The sequence below is a fragment of the Protopterus annectens genome, chromosome 3.part1 (genome assembly GCF_019279795.1).
Source record: "Protopterus annectens isolate FY-2018-M chromosome 3.part1, PAN1.0, whole genome shotgun sequence".
Classification (NCBI taxonomy): Eukaryota; Metazoa; Chordata; order Ceratodontiformes; family Protopteridae; genus Protopterus; species Protopterus annectens.
In genome coordinates, this window is record NC_056732.1 from 1,256,744,608 (window position 1) to 1,256,764,351 (window position 19,744).

Genomic DNA, 19,744 nt, shown 5'->3' on the forward strand with positions numbered 1-19,744 from the left:
AAGAACAAGATGCTTGAATAAGGTGAGAGACAAAAATATTAGAAATGTTATAGAGGTCAAACTACAGCTTTAAAAACTGAAATAAACAAGCTGGACAAAGAAATTAAGCATAGTGAGAGACAAGATCAAGAAAATGTATATAAATATACGGAGCAAAATATGAAAACATTTCATAGATACATAAGATGTGGAAAGAGTAAAAACATACAGTGTGTTAAATTGTGTGTAGATTCTAAAATTTATTCTCAGACACAACAGATTATAGATATATTTACAAAATCTTATGCAAAATAATTTGGCTCCACAAAGGGGGTGATAAGTTGTTCTATTGGCATTCAGGTAAAGTCATATACTGAAATCAAATTAAATTATATTGAAAAAGAACAATGCAAACTGGATTTATACAACACACAGGGAGGAGACGGAATTAGTAATAATGACCCGAGAACACTTCAGTAAGAACTTATAGCATCATCATAGCTATTATTTACTAGGTCATATAAATACAGGAAGATTCCTCAAGATTGGAGATATGTACTTATTAAACCTGTCTTTAAGGAAAAGGGGAGTAGGATGAACCCAGAGTCATACAAACCCTTAAGTTTATTTTCATTTGTTGAAAAATAATGGAGAAGGTAATATTGGAAAAGTTATTGCTAGAATTGGAAAAGTTGGGACTTAAAACCATGTATCAGCATGCACATGTTGAAAATAGATCTATTACCACCTGTAACATGATGTTCTCTTACAATATAATAACATGTATGAATGAAACTTTGTGCTGTGATGTAATTTATATAAATTTATCATAAGCATTTGATAGGGTCATAAACAAAATACTGATCAATAAATTAGAACAACTAGGTATCAATGTACTCTTGATAAGTTGGATAGCTGCATGGCTTACAAATAGGACATGGCAGGCATCATACAACAACTAGGCAGGTAAAATTATGGGTTTCAGTCAGGTAGTCCCACAGGGCTCTTGTCCTAGGCTCATACTTTTTTAGATTGTATCTTTTAGATCTATTTTTTTCATCTGAGTTGTTCTACAGTCTGTATGCAGATTATGTGAAATTGGATAAACTGGTTACCTGTGTTACAGATAGGGCAAGTCTGCAAAAGAACTTGGCTAAAATTATCATTTGGGAACAGGAGAATAATATGCTGATAAATATGTCAAAAATTAAGCATATGAGACTTGGGAGACATAAATGGAAAGATGGCTATTTCATACAGCACACAGTGATTGAAATTGTTGATTAATTTAAAGACCTAGGTATATGGGAAGACACAGCTTTGAGTTTTTCTAATCATAACAACCAATTGGTTAATGATAGTTATAGAACTATAGGGTGTATAAAATGATTTATAAAGGCCAGAAAATCAGAAATGATGAAGCCATTGTTTGTTAGTTACATTAGACCCTAGCTGGACTATGGAATAACAATATGGAAACCTTATATGAAAATAAGCACAGATAAACTGGAAAGAGTACAATGGAAACATACCAAGGACATCCATGGATGTGAGAATTTAAGTTATTATGAAAGATTAGAATATCTGAACTTATACAGTGTCTCAAACAGATATTTAATAGGAGACATTATTTGGTATATAGGGCAATTAGAGACAACTATTTCTGGGAATATTTAGGATTATTAAAAAGTAGTAGAGCATCATCAAGCAATGGAAAGATGATAACATCAGCAAAAGGAGAGGCCTTGTTGAGTACCTTCATGAGGTGGACCCTATATTTAACAAAATCTCACCAAGAAGACACTTATTTATAGACTTATTTTATATTCTATATATCATGGACAGAAGTAGGTTAAAAAGTTAAGAAGATAGCTGGGTGCACAAGTCTCAGGATAAAAAAGGGCCAAATTCTGGTAGGTGCACTGGTACCAGGACTGGAAAAAATGACAGTGTAGAATCCCCAAGAGATGGAAATATTCCCACAATGGGGCTATGCCAGGCCCAGGGAGAGGATGGCTCCCTTGTTGTATAAGTAGTTAGCAGTCCACAAAAATCACAAAAACTGATAGGCCAGAAAAGATCCATACAGATGATAGAGTGGGCTATTGAAGATAAGGAAGAAATTATGTATTGTTATTATTATGCAAGAAGCCCAGAATTTCCAGTTAAAAGATATACAAAAGATTAAGAAATAGAAATTAGAGGAAAGGAAAATACTTCCACAAGAAAACTGTCAGAAGCTTCAAATAAAAAATTGTGTTCATTAATACAACAGATCTATGAAAAACACTATATAGACCAAGAAACATTGCGCCTTTTAGAAAAAGAAGTGACTGAGGAAGTGCAGAAATTTAAATTTAAAAAACAAAACTTAGAAAATTTTGAAAGGTATAAAAAAGAAATATAGACACGTGAAAGGAAGAGAGATCTGATATGGTGCAATATTTATGCAAAGGAGAAACCCAGCGCTCTGCTCCTATGCTCTGCTGGATCCAAAGTCTTCTTAAGACACACAGTCAGTTTACTGCTGAATCAGAGACACAGAGCTTTGCATGACTCCATCTGTAGTCTGTTTAAATCACTAAGCCTTTCAAATTGCACACTGATAATTAAATATATTTTGCAGCTATAAGCGCAGTTACAGATAACTTATTTCATAACAAATGACACATACTATTTCTGTTAGTTTGTAGCATATATTTACAAAGTTTTTCTTCATTACAGATATGAATGATGACTTTTACAAAATACATCTCTCTGTCCCTTTCTCACAAAACTGAATTACTACAATTGTTATATAGAGTACTAGTTACGCACATAGATTATTTCCTCTTGATATGTTTTTTGGCCTTCTGTGGGAAGTCACATAATGTCTGTTTTTAGACTTTTCTGTTGTCCTAACAGCAGTTCTCCTGATGTGAAAATGCACAAATGCACACAATCAGAATAACAGAAGTATAAAAGCAAACATCTGTTCTGTTCCTACTGGAAAAACATCACGTATTGCTGAGTTTATAAAAAAGGATGTCTGTTAATAGATATTTGTTCTGCAAACATGAGAAAATCATATAAAACTTGTTTTCTGATATTGCTTTGTTAGGCTTTTTCTTTTTGATGCTGTGAAGAGAAGCCTGTCTGTTATACATATAGTATGAATGCACATTTTACATTGCTAAACTCTATACATATATTCAAGCAAACGTTTTATTGTATGCTTTATCTTTCAGCATATTTACAACAGAATTAATTTCAGCCTTATATTCATAATATCCAACAATTCCCTCTATTTTTAAACATACTCAAAACATTTTATACTGATATGTATTTTTTGAACACATTATATAGAAAACACACTAAGAAACAAAACCTTTAGTCTTTTTTTGATACAAGTCAAAATGCAATTTTACATAGTTAATACAATTATATCAAGTATTACTACCAAAACTGAATGTATTTAGCAACTTTTTCTTTTGCAGACCATTCTGTGAAAATATTTAATCAATAATGTGCTGTGTCTGCTTTAGTTTTATTTTTTTTAACTTGAACAATTTATTCTTTTGCGATCACAGAATTTAATTTATGACTTAGTACTCTTTTATTAACTCTTTGCACCTGTTGAATTAATTCTTTACTTTTATTGATTTTATATCAAAAGATTAGAGATAGATTAATATTTATAAGAGACAAGAACTATGTGCTACTCCAAGCATTTATACACTGCTGAAAATATACAGTTTCAATGTCATTTTAATCATAACATTGTGTTCATGTGTTTAAACTGCCCATTAACATCCTGGTTGACAGTGAAGTGAACATAAAGTACTGAACTGGGCTTAGATATTTGAATGTAATTATTTCAGTATATTTAATACTTGAAGATTTAAAAAAACATGATTTATACACTAAAGAATGCTATTTGCATATTAGTCCATTAGCTGTATGAATACAATATTTTAATATATATATATTTTTAACTGGGATAACCAATACTGATACAGATAAAATGGTGGTCCAAAAGCCAATAATAAGACTCCAACTTTACAAAGACTATAATTTGTACTGAATTCTTCTGCATTTGTACATACAAAGACTATCATTTGTACTGATTTTTTTTTGCATTTGTACATACAAAGACTATAAAGTACATTTAGTCTAATCTTACAAATTTAATAACATTAATATTAAGCAAAATCTTGGAAAATGTTTGTCTCTTTAGAACTATGTAGTGGAATTGGCATCAAAGGCATACATTCTGTTATTTTAAACTACATACTCAGCAATTAGAAATATTCATGTTTTGCCAAAAACATATTAAAAATAGTGAATAGTGACCAGTCTTGTTCAAATTTTTACATATCTTTACTCTCTCTTGTATAGCTGTAATAAAGTAATTTTAAATAATCTCTTGTATAGCTTTGCAGTTTAACATGTTGCAAATACAATTTAATACTAAACAATACAATAATAACTAGCATAACATATCTTGGACTTTCAGATTTAATCTGTTTACCAGTGTTTCTTATGCACTAATACCTGTTTTTCCCTCCCCCCTAAAAGAGTATTGTCAAGAAGTTTCCTGTAGCTTTATTTTAGACCCTTGTGCAGTACTGCTTGTACAGTCAATGTAAAACTGAGATAGCTCCCCTCTCCCTGTAGTATTGCACTATTGTTTATTTGCTTTACGCTATGAGAATAGAATGTATACCAGCTCAACACTTTGGTTATACATTTGCTTTATTAGGTTATTAAACTATAGACCTTTGCCTGATTTGATCATGTTTTATAAAGCTTTTGCTGTTTATTACCACTAGTAGGTATTTACACCCTCCTGCACAATTGATTTGAACTGTATGTATACTATAACCCATTTGCTGGCTGTACTTGATGCAACTAAGTTTTTTTTCTTTCTTTTAAAATTTACTTGCAAACAGATTATCAGTGACATCTATGCACAATTGTGACATTTTATTACAATTACCAAATAGTGTTGCATGTAAACATTTTAACAATTATGTTTTAATAACAATGATGTTTTAGAAAAACTCAAGTTACTTGTCTGGCAATCAGTCTTGTTGTTTATCTTATCTTTCCAACATTTCCTGTAACTATTATAACTAGTCTAGGAAGGTCTGAGCTCACATTTTATACTCTATAAACCATAGTTAACTTTTTGGTGCATTTTTCCTTTAATCATCTGTTAGTAAAAGGCAGTTATAAAACACTTAGTATTATATTTGTGATTTGCATAACTATGCATTTATACTACATAAACAGACATTATTTTACAATTAGTTTACATGGATTTCAGTATTTTTTTATTTATTTATTTAACTGCCCTGCCATTAATTTTACAAAGACTGTTTGACTAATGCCATCTGTGATTTTATTTCTTTATGTTAAAAAACAAAATAGATATTAGCTTAACTAACGTGTATATTTACATTATTTATATTTGCTGTTGCCTGCCTTTTGCTTCTGTGCATTGTAAACAAATGTACTCTAGATGAAAAGAACATACATGCATGCCTGTCTTGTATCTGTATATCTTTATACAAGCATGTCAGTGTTGTGACTTTAAATTTTTTACTCTTATTAATTATTTTTATTTAATTTTATGCACTAGAACTGTTTCATACCTTTTGACTATGCTATTAGAATATCAGTTATATGGTCTATTTTACTGTACTACTGATAAATGTCTTGCTTTAACTGAATGAAAGTAAAACATTTAAGAATGATTTGTCCATACATCAGATCTTAGCATGTATGCTTAACCATTTTCAAAACATAAACATATTATAAAATATATTTCTTTTGTACAAATCAGCTGTAGTTTCCTGTTCTTTTTAAGCTCAGCTGTTATATGGAGGAAGTCAGTCTCTATCAGTTCAGCTAATTTATTTCCTTTATCCTGCAACTGCTGTTGAAGAGTTTTCTCATGGTCTGCCTGATATGTCTCAGAGGCCTGTTCTGCTGAATCTGAAACTCCTAAGCACTTTTGAAAAGATGTATGTATAACTTGTCTAAGCTTCCTGAACTCATTGTCTCTGTCTTTTAGAAGTTTATTACATTCTTTTGTAACAAAATGTACTAGAGGTTCTATCAGTAACTGATTTGACTGTTGTTGCAACTCTGAAATAAACTTTTTACATCTGGTGACAGAACATAACTGTCTAACATTTGAATATAATGTCAGCATATTAGTGGCATGCACTGTATTTTTATGACATTGTACACACAATAAACATTTTTTTATAAAACCAAAAGAACAGATGAAGCTCACCACGGCCGATAACACACTTTTATTCAACTGCAGTATAGCTAGCACTTTCACGTTTTAACAACGCTTCTTCAGACTTTAAAACAGTTTATGACAAAAACATACATATAAATGAATTTAAAATCAAGCCAACCAATCAAAGTTGGAAAGCAATTAATCTATCATACATATTAAAGCAACAATTCACAAGTATAGTCACATATAGTCTAAAACACAGTTATTTAATGTTAATAATAGAAGACCATTGCATAAATAACTAAAATAATATAAATATATATAGAAAGGTTTAAAAACTATATGTTACTAATATATGTGTATATTAAAAAAATATATATATATATTCATAATTATATGTGGAGACTAATGTGTGTAATGGCGTGATATTAAAAAGGGATTTAATGTAGCCCTTTCATTCAGCCCATGTCCTATATGTTCCTGTAACTTAATAATCCATCTGTTTTCGCATTCTTCTGTGTAATTTTTTATATTACCTAATCTATTTGTTCTATATACTAACTGTAGTACATTGAACTTAAAAGTGTGTGTTGTACCTGTATTCAAAACGTGTCTGGCCAAAGCATCTTCCCTGTTTATAGCATATATATGCTCCCTTACACGCTCTCTAAGACTTCTATTGGTTTTACCAACATAAAAGCAGGAGCATAGTTGACATACTGCCAGGTACACTAGATCCCTAGATCTACAATCTGCATAAAAGTTTAACGTATATTCAATATTTGTATTGGGATGTACAAAAACATTTTTACCAGACATATAATTGCATTGCTTACAGCCTCTACATGGAAAGGTACCTTTCCTGTTAGATAGGCTGCTAGCTTTTGTATTATTATCATAACACAACAACCTTTTTAGGGATTTGGTGTTTCTCTAAGTAAAACTTGGCCTATCACCCACTAGCTCAGAAATTCTTTCATCAGTAGTTATAATGTTCCAATTTTTACTAATCACTTCCTTAATTTTCGAGTTGATATTGCTGTATGGAATGACAATTCTACTACCACTGGGAGTTGTATTCCTTTCTCTTATTTCAGAGGCATGTCCATGGTCTCTAAATAAATAAGGTTTACCATTCCCTCTTCTAACAGTACTGTTTACATGGTACACCTTGTCTGCTTCTTTCCTATTATATCCCCTTGTGAAAAAATTATCCACTAGCATTTCTTGTTTGGAAAAAAAAGTCTCATCATCTGTTGTAAGACGGGATATCCTTAATGTCTGATTATCTACAATATTTCCATATATATGTCGGGGGTGCATACTGGTATGATGTAAAATGTTGTTACGCCAACAGGATTTCCTATATACCTCTGAATGTATTCTATCATCTTTTTTGATAATCTGAACATCTAGAAAATCTATCATATCCAAGGAATATTTGAAATCAAATCTTAGAAAATTTGTAGTACCATTTATATAGTCAATAAACTCAGTCAATTTCTCAACTGTATCATTCCATACAAAAAACACATTATCTACAAAACGTTTATAGAATGTGATATTATTGTTATATAGAATATTAGTTGTTACATAAGTTTGTTCCCAATAGGTCAATACTAAGTTTGCATAGGAATTTGCGCAGGGAGTACCCATTGCTACACCTTTCTTTTGTAGATAGTATGTATTATTGTAAGTAAATACATTGTTATGCAATATTAAATCAAGTAAGGTTAAGATCCTGATAACCATATCTCTTGACATCCCCTTTTCAATCAAATAAAGCCTAATATATTCCATGCCAGTGTCATGTGGAATAGTAGTAAATAAAGATACTACATCTAAAGTAGCTAATATCTCATTGTTAGATGTTGCATGACTGGAGAGGTATGTTCCAGAACTTTCTAAAAATTGTTGGGTGTCTTTTAGTATAATAATAGATTCATTAACAATTGTTTTTATGTTGTTCAATAAAAACTGAAGCTGGTTCTGTGAGCCACCCCCACCTGAGACTATAGGTCTCAAAGGTGGGTTTTCCAACTCTTTATGAATCTTAGGAAGGCCCCTTATTATTGGAATGAGGGGATGCTCAACTAATAAGTACTTATATAGATCTCCATCAATTAAACCACAAAGCAACATGTCATATAATTCCTGATGTACATTCTTGATTAATTTGTCAATCATCACATTACTTAATACTGAATAAGTGTCAGTGTCATCAAGCAAAGTATTCATTGTAGTAGAATACATGTCATGGTTTAAAATAACAACGGCACCACCTTTATCTATTATTAACATTAAATAACTGTGTTTTAGACTATATGTGACTATACTTGTGAATTGTTGCTTTAATATGTATGATAGATTAATTGCTTTCCAACTTTGATTGGTTGGCTTGATTTTAAATTCATTTATAAGCATGTTTTTGTCATAAACTGTTTTAAAGTCTGAAGAAGCGTTGTTAAAATGTGAAAGCGCTAACTATACTGCAGTTGAATAAAAGTGTGTTATCGGCCGTGGTGAGCCTCATCTGTTCTTTTGGTTTTATGAGTATTTCTTCTGAAGAGGCTCTTCATCCAGGACTGTTTGTCTTTACTTGAACATTTTTTTATACCACACATGATTTTGTTTCAGATACCAGTCAAATATTGTAATCCATTTGCATAATACCTTACCATCAACTTGCAATCCATTTGCATAATGTCTTACTATTAACTTACCCTAATAAGGTTTTACATTTGCTAATATGCCGTATATACATTTATTCTGTAATTATTATAACCTCTATGGCATTCATACTGTATGTAACACAGAATAATTTTCTTACCAGTCAACAGAGAGGCAGATGGCCAAGCTACTTTACTGTAGATGGTTGAAAAGTCTGTGTAGTCACTTGTGAAGTTGATACATCAAAACTGACAGTTTTAGTCTTACAACTTTGTCTTGTACCTTTCTTGGAGAATTTATGGAACTGCTCACCTTCCTGCAATGCAGTCTCTCTGGATTTAGACATCTATTGAACTGTATTATTGCTGCAAACTGTAGAAAACTGTAGAAATCTGAAGTACTTCACATAAATGTTAGTTACTGTGCTTTTGCAGGAGGGACCTTATACAAGGCATTACCCACTCACCCCCCCTGTTTTTGGATACAGGCTAGGAACGTTAGTTAGGGTCACCATTGAAAAATGTATTTTAATTTTCGCTCTCTACTCCTATGCTGTTCTGGATCCAAAGTCTTCTTAAGACACACAGTCAGTTTACTGCTGAATCAGAGACACAGAGCCTTTCATGACTCCATCTGTAGTCTGTTTAAAGCACTAAGCCTTTCAAACTGCACACTAATAAAGAAATATATTTTGCAGCTATAAGCACAGTTACTGATAACTTATTTTATAACAAATGACACATACTATTTCTGTTAGTTTGCAGCATATATTTACAACGTTTTTCTTCATTACAGATATGAATGATGACTTCTACAAAATACCTCTCTCTGTCCCTTTCTCACATGACTGAATTACTACAATTATTATATAGAGTGCTAGTCATGCACATATATTGTTATTTCCTCTTGGTATGTTTTTTGGCCTTCTGTGGGAAGTCACATAATGTCTGTTTTTAGACTTTTCTATCGCCCTGTCAACAGTTCTGCTGATGTGAAAATGCAGAAATGCACGCAATCAGAATAACAGAAGTATGAAAGGAAACATCTGTTCTGTTCCTACTGGAAAAACATCACGTATTGCTGAGTTTATAAAAAAGGATGTCTGTTAATAGATATTTGTTCTGCAAACATGAGAAAATCATATAATCCTTGCTTTCCAATATTGCTTTGTTAGGCTTTTTCTTTTTGATGCTGTCAAGGAAGCCTGTCTGTTATACATATAGTATGAATGCACATTTTACATTGCTAAACTCTATACATATATTAAAGCAAACTTTTTATTACATGCTTTATCTTTCAGCATATTTACAACAGAAGTAATTTCAGCCTTATATTCATAATATCCAACAATCAACATGAAAAAGGCAACCCCAGAGATATTCGAAGAGAAATATAGGCAAAGGCATCCGGATATGAAAAAATTCACAATAAAAAAAATAAGATCACAAAGAGGGAATGTAGAACAGAAGATTAATCAAGCAGAAGTTAAAAAAAAAGAAGCTGAAGTTATGGAATATTTACGAAGTGAAAGATTCAGTGTAGAAAGTCTAACACAGGTCATATCACAGCATGATGGAACAAGTTCAGTTACAGGCTTGCTGTTCTTGAACTGTTTGTAAGTTTCTGTGAGGCCATTTTTGCTTGGGCTAAAGGAAAGTCTCTCTGTTGATCAGTGGCAGTGAAAAACATTGAGCAGCTTCCCTGCCCCCCATGGGAGTGGTTACTGACTTGAAACTGTAGTTTTATTGACCAGCAGGGGTCATTTCCAAAACTCCTTCATCTTCCTCTCTTAAAACCTAATTGCCTCATGGTTTTGGCGTCTTTTCAGGCTTGTTGGCTGTTGGTGAAGCACCCACCAAGAGGAGAAAATGCTGAGAGAAGAAAGGAGCCACTTTTGAGATTTAAGTATTTTTTCTCTGTTTATTTGCTAAGTTTTTCTGCATAGTTGCCTAGTTTGAGCATTTTCTGGTTTGTTAAACTTGATTTCTGCATTAGTAGCTATATTTAGAGCACAACCAAAAGCTGTTTACTGAATTTCCTGTTTGCACTTAATTTTAAAATCGTTTTTTCTCAAAACTTGCATATTTTCTGTCTTTGACCTAGCACTCTTGTGTGGGGTCATTTACTGCACTGTTATAACTTGATATTACTTGTGAACCTCTGCTATCTCTGAAAAAACAAAAACAAAAAAAAAATCTTGCTTTTTCCCACTTTTCTGAGATTTAAAAAAGTTCAGTTACAGGCTTGCTGTTCTTGAACTGTTTGTAAGCTTCTGTGAGGCCATTTTTGCTTGGGCTAAAGGAAAGTCTCTCTGTTGATCAGTGGCAGTGAAAAACATTGAGCAGCTTCCCTGCCCCCCGTGGGAGTGGTTACTGACTTGAAACTGTAGTTTTATTGGCCGTATTGGGTCAATTCCTGGCTCTTTTCAGCCCCTGCTATCAAGCACGCTTTAGCGTGATTTAGCGCGGAGTTGCCACTAGAGCAGCATCGGGCAGCGCCGGTTTAACAAGGTTAAACTTTTTCTGGCTCTATAAAGTCTGTTCTTCATTTTTTCCCTTAGAACTGCTCTACTAGCAATCTAAACAGTATATCCCTTAACTAAAAAGCGCAGCACTTGTTCCTAAAAGCTTTTTTTTTTTTTCTCCAAAAAAAAAAAAAAAAAGCTCAGCACTTGTCTTAAAAGCATCTTCTTTTCAGGCTTAGCACTTCTGTATTATACAAAGTCCCTCACTAGCGAACCCCCCCCCCAGGAGTACCCACTTCCTTACTAAGTCCTCTCTTATTCAGTTACACCCCTAACTTCTTAATTTCTCTAGCATGTTGAAGGGCCAGATGCTGGCGTCCTCTCCTGTCCAGTTGGTGAATCTGGGAATATTGAGGCAATGTTACAATTGCCGCATGTACACAGACAACCCTCTCCTCCTCCCACATAACACAAATACTTGCGAGAGATGCAGCTATTTAGCCAAACTGGAGGCTGAGCTCTCTCAACTCAGGACTGGCAAGACCAGACAGAAGGAGAAGGCAACTACACACACCACAAAACCAGTCTCACATAAAGCTATCACAACAATGAATCACAACAATGAATCAAACACATAAACACACAAAGACATACTTGGAGGTTTGCACCTGTCACCCCTGGGATTCCGGATATTGGCTAAGGCTCTTGCCACCCCCATAGTGCCTTTTTTAGGCAAAGCTCAAATTCTAAACCTACCACCCTAGAAAACAAAAATGGGAAGAAACTAAGGGTAATGTTGCTCAATGCCAGAAGTCTAAATCTCAAAATGTACGCACTCAAGGCCCTTCTCAGTATGGAGAACATCGATGTCTGTGCTGTGACTGAAACCTGGTTCAAGGATCTGGAGAGCACCCTGGCACTATCAGGTTTTACCTCATATCATGCGTTCTGGCCCCAAAACCCGGACCACACCACAAAAAGAGGGGGTGTATCAATATTCATCAAGGATACCCACACCTCCAGGTTGGTGGCAATGCACGAAGCATCGGAAACCATCCAGGTGCAATTAACCATAGGCAAAACTGCTCTACAATTTGTAGCATGCTGCAGGCCACCCTCTCAAACTTAGGAACCCCACACAGCCTTTCTGAAGACACTGGAGGGTAGAAATGTATCTCCAAACACCATTATATTGGGTGACTTCAACTACCCGAATATAGACTGGGAACATTACTCAAGCCCAAACTTTCTAGCCCAAAGGTTCCTGGAGTTCATAAATTCAAATGCCATGGAACAACTAGTCACCGTTCCCACAAGAGGAGAAAATATACTAGATCTCATCATCACAAACATGGGGACAAAATGCTCCACACCGGAAGTATATCCCTCATTGGTGAGATCAGATCATAAACTAATCTAACTGAATATCCACATCCCGCCCCCACCCCAAACAAAAAAGACCACAGTGAAGAACTTCTCTAAAGCAAACTTCACACTACTCAAGACTGGTGTGGTATCCTTCAAGGCCCCCGAGCCAGTGGAAACCACAACCCAAGCTGCGGAAGCCCTTACAAATGCCTTCTATGAACACCTCCAGGACTGCATGGATCAGGCAATCCCAAATAAAATCAAGACTCTTTCCAGCTAGGGCAAATGTCCAGTCTGGTGGACCCCAGCCATAAACAAACTTTACAATAAGAGGAGAAAGCTGTTACATGATAGAGCAAAATCCATAAAAGAGAAGACACCTTTGATCATTATTAGTAAAAAAATACGAGCACTCATAAAATCATCCAAGGCCAACTTTGAGAGAAAAATTGCCATAGATTCAAAAGACAATCATAAGGCCTTCTTCAGCTATGTTAGAAACCTGGGTGGAAACTCCCAGATATGCTCAGAATTAGTCCAAAATGGTACAAAAATCACTGAACCCACAGACATTGCCAACATACTGGCAGACAGGTTCAGTGCAAACTTCACCCCCCTCTCCCCCCCACAAGGAGAGATAACTATCCCAGCGGACTCTAGCCTCCCAGACATCTCCAATGCGCAGGTGACAGCTGCTCTCTCTAAAGCTAAAAACACAGCATCAATGGGACCGGATGGTGTCCCCAGCTGTGTGCTACACGAACTCAATGAAGAACTAAACCCGCACATAAGGCAGCTGTTTAATCTTAGCCTTACCACAGGATACGTGCCCAAGGAGTGGCGTACGGCAACTGTAGTCCCACTCCACAAAGGCGGTGCCTCTACGGACCCTGGTAATTACCGCCCCATAAGCTTAACAAGCCTGGTCTGCAAAGCTATGGAGAGGATCATAATGGAACTCATAAAGAAAGACATAGGGGACTTGCAGACATTGGACCTGACCCAGTTTGGCTTTATCAAGGGCAGATCATGCCTTTTGAACTTGGTTGACTTCTTCGAAACAGTCACCAAGGCCATTGATGAGGGAAAGGCAGTCTATACAGCCTACCTTGACCTTGCAAAAGCTTTCGACACAATACCCTACTCGGGTATTATAGAGAAACTTACCAGCTTAAATGTAAACCCATATGTCACAAGATGGGTTACAAACTGGCTAAAGGACAGAACCCACAGGGTTAGAGTAGCTGACGCCATGTCAGACTCCAAGCCAGTCACAAGTGTTGTCCCACAGGGCTCAGTCCTTGGCCCCCTTTTGTTTGGCATCTACTTCTCAGAAGTACAGGCAAACATAGGAGGACTATGGCTGACAAAGTTTGCAGATGACTGCAAACTGGGCACCATAGTGGAAAGTATATCGGACACAGATATCCTTCAGAGGGGTCTCACGGAAACTGATAGCTGGTGCCAGAGCCGTGGCCTGAAGTTAAATGCCAAAAAATGTATAGTCCTACCCTTCTGGAAAAACAAGGTAACCCCAAGCTACCATATAGGTGGCAATCCACTAAGCACAGAAGAGGTTATCAGGGACCTGGGGACCCAGGTTGACAGTGGCCTTTCTTTTGACACTCACATTGCTAAAGTGGTTAGAAAGACGTTCTACATTGCCCACCTGATCATGAAGGGATTCACATCCAGATCAAGTGAGGTCATTGTTCCCCTGTACTCTTCACTTATCAGACCAATGATCGAGTACAATGCCCCATTCGGGATGTATCTCACCTGACACCTGCAGCAATTGGAGAGACCCCAAAAGTTCCTCACCAAAAGGATAAAGGGACTCCAAAATCTGTCATATGCTGCCAGACTGAAGAAACTCCAGCTCTATTCAGTTGCATACCGTCTGCTCAGAGGTGACCTGTGCCTGACATACAAGGCCATGTCCAACCCGGAATTAATGGACATGCTCCACCTCAAAAAATCCAAATCTACCAGATCCACTAGAGCAAGTGACTTAAACCTTAGCACGGATATAAATAGGACATGCTGGAGGGATAGATTTGTCACCCAGAGACTCCCTATGTTGTGGAATAAAATCCCGGTCCATGTGAGGCAGAGCACCTCGCTGGCTCTGTTCAAGAGAAATCTTGACCGGTGGATGGGAGATCATAGGTTTACCCCGGGAATCATCTCTGTGTCACTGCTGGACAGAGGCACAACAAACTAATGGGCACAGTATTTTTTAACATAAGGGGTGGCGTAAGCCACAAAACTCTGGGCTAGGCTTATAAATGCCTTAGGGCAGATAGCCTAGTATAAACCTATGAACCTATGAACCTATGAACTAGTCCCCAAAGTAAGGAAAAACAAGACAAGCAGGAGACATCTAAAGAAAAAATATGGGCATGGGAAAGAAAAAGAGATTTAATATGGAATAATATTTATGCAAAGGAGAAAGCAAAACTAACCAATGCAAAAAGAGCAGCACCAAATATATTATAAGAGAAATATATGCAAAGACATCCAGATATGGAACATTTTACAATACACAAAATAAGAAAACAAAGAGGGAAGTAGAAAAGAAGATTAGTAATGGAGACATTAAAGAAATAGAAACAGAGGTTATGAAGTACTTGCAAGGTGAAGGATAGTGTAGAAAATTTAACTCAGATAACACAACAGGATAGAGCAATGGACACCCAAATTAAAGAGAAACCAGTGAAGCAGGAAGCATCTAATCAGTTGACATATGAAGATACTTTGCAGCCTCCCACAGGAAACCAGTACAAAGGTTCAGTTGGAGCTATACAGCAAGGGAAAGAACAGGAAAATTTGGCAACTCTGACACAGTCAATGTTGTGGAGTGACAGGCCAGTGAGTTACCATATGAAAGGGCAACGGATGACACAGGGTGAAACTGATGAGAATGTGGCACAGGAAGAAGCTCTGGAACTTTCTATAGAATGTCCACAGTAAATGGCAAACAAAGAATGTGCCCTCTGATTAGAAGAGAATGGAGAAGAGTTGCTTGAGTTAATAGAGATGGATAGTCGTATTACGATCAATAAAAAAATACACTACAAAAGGTCAATAAAACCCAAAAAGTTAGAAGTTTGATAAAACAAATGAACAGAGTAATTAGGACTGTCCACAGAGATTCATGTGATATAACAGAAGTAAATAGGATACATTACTGTGCAGCCAAATTAATAACAAATAAAGGCCTACCAGAAGAACACAGGGCAGTAAGGGGAAAGACGGAGAGAAATTGAATGCCATGATGAAACTATCAAATAGAGAAAACTATAAAGAAATTAAGACCAGAAGTGCGACTTTTAGAAGAGTATAGAATAGGGAACAGATCAACAAAAATACTCAGAAAGATAGACATGATAAAAGCAATGTACAGTATTATAAAGGATCAGGATTTATTATGCACTATCGAAAATAATAAGCTAAAAATATCAGCACAGACAGAAAAACTTAGAAGATACACAGAATAATATAAAGGAAAAGTACAAAATAAGCAATTTTTTGATGACTCAAAAAGTTTTATAGAGAATTTGGAATCAAGGTAAAAGGAATTGAAAGACGACCAAAAAAAAGAAGAAATAGATACATGTTTGAAAAATATTTATGAAGATCCTGTGTAACATAATAAAGATGCTAAATGGATAGATGAAGGAAAAGAAAGAATAAGAAGTTCAAATGTACAGGATATGAAATGGGATGAAGTAATGGCCAGAGAGATTGAAACAAAGTTAAGAAAAACCTCTAACTGGAAAACCCCAGGCCCAGATGCAGGACCTAACTTCTGGCTAAAAGTATTAACATCTTTGCATGAAGATTTAGCCATGAGTAATAAATATTTATATGCACACCCCAAACATACTTACCTGGCAGGGGGAATACCATGCTCAAACAGATACCAACCTGGCTAGCAACAGGAAAAACAATGCTCCTACTTAAGAATGAACCTGCAAGCAACCATAAAATCTATAGACCAATAACTTGCCTACCAATGATATAAAAACTATACACTGGAATTGATGCCGACACAGTTCATTTAGAAGAAAACTCAAATATGGTAATAAAACAAAAGGGTAATAAAAGAAAGTCATATGGGACAAAGGATCAGTTGTTGTTAAATAAATTCATAGTGGAGAACTGTAAAAAGGGGAATAATGACATGAATAGACTCCAAAAAATGTTAACAGTATCCCTATCCCATATTCACGGATAAAAGAGTACTTAAAAATGTGTAAGATACACCCTACACTGATAAACTAAATCACAGCGACCATGAACCAGTGGCAAACCACTTTACAGTCAAGCCATGATAAAGGACAAATTATTATTTCAGGGATAAAAATCCAAAGGGAGATATTCCGGGGTGACTGTCACCGCTGCTGTTTTGCCTTGCCCTTAACCCATTAAGCTGTCTGCTTAACAGATTTGGTCATGGCTATAATTTGGCTCCCAGAAAGCAACAAAGTGTAGTAAAGACTTCTTGTCTTCTCTTTGTCAATGATTTAAAACTGCATAGGTCATCAGACGGGGAACTGAAATCACAACTGCAAATATTCAAAACTTTTTGGATGATATAAGAATGTCATTTGATCTTAATAAATGTGCAAAAGCAACCTTTAAAGCAGGAAAGCTGCAGCACCAAGAAAATATCAGTCTGGAACAGGAATGTGATATAAAAGAACTTGAGCAAGAGGGAGTCTATACATATTTGGGAATTGATGTGAAGGATTAACAATAAAACATGAGCAAATGCAAATAAAACTCCGTAAGGAATATTTTAGAAGACTTAAATTAATCATAAAAACAGCATTGACATCTAGGAACAAAGTTCAAGCTATAAACCAATTTGTCTTCCTGTCCTAACCTACAGTTTTGGAATGATTGATTGGCTCCAAAAGGTGTTGGATAGATTTGACAGGAAAACAAGGAAGGATGCTTCATGCTCATCAAATGATTTATAAAAATCACTACATACCAAGATTATATATTCCGTGTTCCTAAGGAGGTATGGGCCTCCTTGAAATTGATTACACATATATATCTGCAGTCATGGGTCTGCATACATATTTTCTGACCTCACAAGACCCAAACAGGTCTATATTAGTTCACCAAAATTTATTTTCAGTGAACATCTCTTCATTGACCCGTATTCAGTGAAAATCATTTCTGTGATTCACTGAATTTTCCAAAGGCAATTAAGTAGCTGGCTAGCTACACAACTTTACCATTTTCTCCACTGTAGTGTGATGTCAGAGTTGGTATATATAATTAGATGGGGTGTGGGTGGGTTTGATTTAGTTAGTTGTGGGTCCATTGTGCCACAGGGTAATTGTTTCATCGCCCTTAAAAAATTCAATGAATCGCAGAAGTGATTTCCGCTGCATATGGGTTGATGAAGAGGTGTTCACTAAAAATAAATTTTGGCAAACTAATATAGACCTGACCCAAACATAGTGAAGGTTTTGAAACATGAGGAAAATAAACCTAGAATGACTTTCCTGCTTAGTCCAGCAGAAGCATATCGGCATCAAGTGGAAATGGAAATCAAACCAGAAGTAGATAAAAATCAGCAGCAATTGAATGTGCCAAAAAGCAAAAGAAATAATATAAGATGAAGAATCAGATGATAAGGCAAAAAATGTGGAAAATGCATAAATATAGTTGCAAAAATAGAAGACTCCTGGAACAACCTCACGTTGATCAGGATCGAATGCAGGAATGGCTAAGAAAAGGTAAATTCAAACCAAAAGATGAAAGGTTAATATTGGCTGGCCAAGATACTGGACTACATACACATTGGTTTACAAAGTCCATTGAACATGTGAGAGAAACAGACAAATGTTGGTTTTGTAAAACAGAATTAGAAACAGTTGCAGACCTTGTTGCTGGCTGTGGCATACTAATGGTAGAAGGACTGCATACTGAAAGGCATGATAATGTGGCAAGACTGTTGCACTGGGGATTGTGCAAAGATCATAATACTGAAGTAGATGAAAAACACTGGAAACATGAGCCACAAAGCATCATAGAAAATGATGAAGTCTACATCACATGAGATCACCCATTACCAACAGTTCAAAAGATATATGCGAGAAAACCAGATGTAGTGGTCCATGAAAAGAAGACAAAAGTAGCACTGATCATTGAAATCATTACACCCAGTGACTACAGTGTTTTGCATACAGAGAGACACAAAGTCATAAAATATCAGGATTTGCAGGAAGAAATTAGAGCAATGTGGAAGATAGATACCCAGACAGTTCCAATAATAGTAGGAGCAACTGGTCTTATAAAAAAGAATCTGCAATCCTATTTAGATATGTTACCAATACATGTAACTCTATGTGAATTGCAGAAGGGGTCATTACTGGGCACATTGCGGGTGCTGCGAAGAGCACTACTCCCTGACATCAGAGACTGAAGCAATACTTATTTCATGAACTTTAATCATATTTTGACTTAGGAATGGGATCCATTCCAGTCATGGTATAAAAACCCAAAAGACTTACAGAAAGTAAAAAAAAGATTGTATAGGAATGAAAATTGTAGTAATTGGTTTTCTGAGAGAGCAGCTGATACATGGAATACACTATCTAAAAAGCTTTCAAGCCTGCATAAACTAAAGCACTGCTGATGATTATGTGCTGTATGAGAAAAGTAAACCTATATATTTTTTGTCTGTGACTTGCTGATAGAGCTGTTTTCTGTTTTATTTGCTCCATTTTGTTTTCTGCTTTAAGAAATCTGCTTGACCTGGTACTTTTGTTCTATGTGAGAGACAGACCCTTAGGTTGCAAATTTCACATGTTTTTTCATTGGTTAACTTGTTTCCTGACTGCACTTTTTAAACTGTATTTTAACTAATTGCTGCATTATTTCTGCTTTTTACTTTTTGTGACTGTATCATTTTCTGAACTTCATTTTAACTGTACCGTTAGCCTAGATAGCATAGTCTAGATTCAAGTCTGCTACATCTAGCCTATTATTGACTCACTTGTGCA